The sequence below is a fragment of the Onychomys torridus genome, chromosome 3, assembly GCF_903995425.1.
Source record: "Onychomys torridus chromosome 3, mOncTor1.1, whole genome shotgun sequence".
In the NCBI taxonomy this organism is placed as follows: Eukaryota; Metazoa; Chordata; class Mammalia; order Rodentia; family Cricetidae; genus Onychomys; species Onychomys torridus.
In genome coordinates, this window is record NC_050445.1 from 149796395 (window position 1) to 149800437 (window position 4043).

The window sequence follows — 4043 nt, forward strand, 5'->3', positions numbered from 1 at the left end:
CAGCCACTGTAGAGCTGTAGTGGTTACAGGCTATTGACAACACAGTGCTTCATAGATAGCAGATGTTTTCAAATGTCATTTAAAGCACAGAGTCTCTTTAGCTTTGCCTCAATGAAGGTCAACAAGTGAGCAGAGGACTATAACTACCAATGTCTTTTGTAAAAGCTGTAATCTATGTATGGTCACCTACTATAATCCATTTAATAAATCTTTGGTTTTCCCTGTATATGAGATAGGGCTTGGTGAGGTGGTCTTCTTTTTTCCAACACTTTTCTATTGTTTGTTTGTTTTTTATTCCTTTTGTTTTTTGTTTATGTTTGCAACTGATATGTTGGTTATGAGAAGAAATGACAAACTAAACTGTAGTTAGAGTTTTCCTGCCTGGTCCACAGTCAGGACAAATCTTTCTTACCTGCCAGTCCCACAGTCACTCAGACCCAACCAAGAAAGCACACAGAAACTTATATTCTTACAAACTGTATGGCCATGACAGGCTTCTTGTTATCTACTTCTTCTATCTTAAATTAAACCATTTCTATTAATCTATACTTTGCCACATGGCTTGTGGCTTACTGGTGTCTTTACATGTTGCTTGTCATGGCAGCGGCTGGCAGTGTCTCCTCTCAGCCTTCTACTTCCCAGAATTCTCTTCTCTCTTGTCCCGCCTATACTTCCTGCCTGGCCACTGGCCATACAGTTTGTAAGCAATGTAAGTTTCTGTGTGCTTTCTTGGTTGGGTCTGAGCGACTGTGGGACTGGCGGGTAAGAGAGATTTGTCCTGACTGTGGGCCAGGCAGGAAAACTCTAACTACAAATGGCGCCCAACGTGGGGCATGAACCCACAAGCCTGGGATTTGCTGAAGGAGGCGGAGGCAGGAGAATACAGTAGAGGTGGCACATGCTGGTAGGATTTGCTGAAGGAGACAGAGGCAGGGTCTGGCAAAGGTATGGCATGGCAGTGTTCTCTGGAGAACTCTGCTCTGTCTACCTCCAGCGTCCAGGGTCCCAGAGCCAAGAGAGACCTCTCCTCTCAATCCTGGGTCTTCAGCTTCCTCCTTCAGCCCTGCCTTGTGGGCATGACCATTACCAAAGCCTCAGTGGGGGTTGGAACTTGCAGGCCAAGGCTGAGATGGCTACCCACTACACTAAACATCAATGGATTTAGATCATAAATGCTCAGTAGTCAGATATTAAATGTTTAAAATATGTTACAATTTGTACATATAAAAACAGGTATATAGCACACATATACATGTACATTATGAAATATAAAATAAAGCAGATCATTATAAAGCCATTACATAGCTTAAGTACATAGTTTTGAAGACTTTGCTGAGAACTCCATGGCATTTCCACACATAGCCCAAATACAGCAACCTTACTCACTTCCATACCTGTGTACGGAGAATTTTCACTTGTTCATTTGTCTTCTGAAAACTTTGGAATACAATTTGTCATTATCCAAAAGACCATTCACGTACCTAATGGCCCAACAATTCCATGTCTGGGGAAATTTCTTATATGGCTACCCAAAATACAGTAAAATACATTTATCGAAGATGGTTATATGAAAATTATTCTTTAATAATGTTATTATTTTCAATTAACCTCTGATGATGACATATTACTGTTTTAAGCTTCACAATCAAAAGTGTGAATAAAGAGGGCTTGACAGGGTTTTAGAGATGACTTATTGCTGTGGGATGTTCTATATGTTAAGTGTGTTGCTCCAATTGGTTAATATATAAAACACTGACTTGCCAGTAGCCAGGCAAGAAGTATAGGTGGGACAAGGAGAGAGAAAAATTCTGGAAAGTGGAAGGCTGAGTCAGACAGATGCTGCCAGCTGCCACCATGAGAAGATGTTAAGATACTGGTAAGCCACGAGCCACATGGCAACTTATAGAATAATAAAAATGGGTTGATTTAACATATAAAAACAGTTAACAAAAAGCCTGCCATGGCCATACAGTTTATAAGTAAGTAATATAGGTCTCTGTGTGTTTATTTGGTTGGGTCTGAGCAGATGTGGGACTGGCAGGTGAGAGAGATTTGTCCTGACTATGTGTCAGGCAGGACCAAAAAAAAAAAAAAAAAAAAAAAAAAAACCTCTAGCTACAGCCTATAAACAAAAAATGATCATTAGTAATTAATTTCTAAATTATTTAATATTCAACATTTGGTGAATTTTCCCATATATCATACTCTGTCCTATTGATAGGGAATACAACAGAAGTGTCTGCTCCCATGGTGACTTTATCTTATTGTGGCTTATAGGCATTAAGCAGATAAATAAGAACTGTGGTATATTATGTAGCTGTTTTACTGTAGATAAACACAAAGTCAAGCAAATATGAAGAGACTAATAGGCTTCGGGTTTAGTTATCACAGACAGGGAGATGCCATTTAAACACAAACTTCAGTGAAGGTGAAGAAGATACCATGTATACATCCACAGGCAAAACCAAAAAATCCATCTTTTTATTGGCTTATAAAAGCAGTAAGGATGTCATTGTAGGTAAGACAGAATTAGTTAGAAGAATGACTAGCTATGACATTTGCAACCAGACTATGTCCTTATTCCATGCCTTTCAATAGCTTCTGCACATATATCATTTATGTCTTGTGTAAATGAAAAAAAAAATATATATATATTATTTGATGGTTTTGTACAGTAAAGTTAGTTAGCTAATATGTTTTCTGCCTCAGAATGTCATACTGGTTGATGGATGGAATTGTTGTTCTAATTTTAAATGGTCTTATAATTAAAAAAAAAAAAAAAACAGAGCCAGATATCAGGGTGAAAGCTGAAATTTCAGAGAAGCAAAACAGCCAGCCACTAGTTCTTACCTCTAGGAAATCCTCAGCATTAAGAGAGTGAGTTCCTGTTTTCTCGTGCCTTATATATTTTTCTCTGCCCTGCCATATCACTTCCTTGGATTAAAGGTGTGTGTGCTCCCAATGCCTGGCTCTGTTTTCTCTCCTATACTGGATCGATCTCATGTAGCCCAGTGTGGCCTTGAACTCACAGAGATCCAGAGGGATCTCTGCCTTCTGAGTGAGTGATAGGAATAAAAGTATGTGATCTCTATTTCTAATCTAGTGGCTGGCTCTGTCCTCTGATACTCAGGAAAGTTTATTAGGGTATACAACATATTGGGGTATATAATATATTACCACATTTTCCCTTTTTATCTAAAATAATAAAAGAAGGTTATAACTAATATAAGAAAAACTATATAAAATAAGTATATACAATATACACAGTCAAGAATTATATTAATAATGTCCAGCCCATAAACATTTGACAGATTCAGAGAAAATATTCTATTATTTATCCTATATTGGTGAGTCCAAAAATGTTGTACCTAATTCACTTTCTATCTTAACTTGTATTATCAACACAAAATTAACTTTTGATGTCTTTCAAATGTATACACTTTACATCTCTTTAGTGAGTTTCTTTTCTGAATTTGTTAACAAGGAAAACTATAATTATCTAATCTTCAACCCCCTCAGAGACCCAAGAAGGAAATAATATTACCCAAGTAAGCAGGAAATGCAAGCAAGGGACTTCCAAAAAATGTGAGAAATGACAGAAACAGTTGGCTGCCTGGACAGTCACCCAAGATTTCTCTGCAGCATTGGAACATCTATCTTTGACCTACAGGCCTTGAATATGTGACAGACTCATCTGTAAAGCAGGGTTTCCTAAAGGTCCTCTCTACTTTGTCTTGGCAAGGTTCAGTATTTCTTTCTTTTGTGTCTTGCTTGTCCATTTTGGACAGCACATTGTCAACAGTTGAGGCAAGGGCATTTTCTTACCTACTGACTTACTTTTACCACAAAGAAAGTAAACTTCATATGGAGTTTCTTTGATGCCCTTCATCTTTCTGAAGTATATTGGTGCTGCCAGGAGCAGACATGTCTCATTATCATAAATAAAAAGACTCTATGAATTTTTATTAAAACATCTTAAATGCCATATTCTATAGATCTCTGAAGTATTTGAATATGACCTGTATATCTAAGATATATCTTTG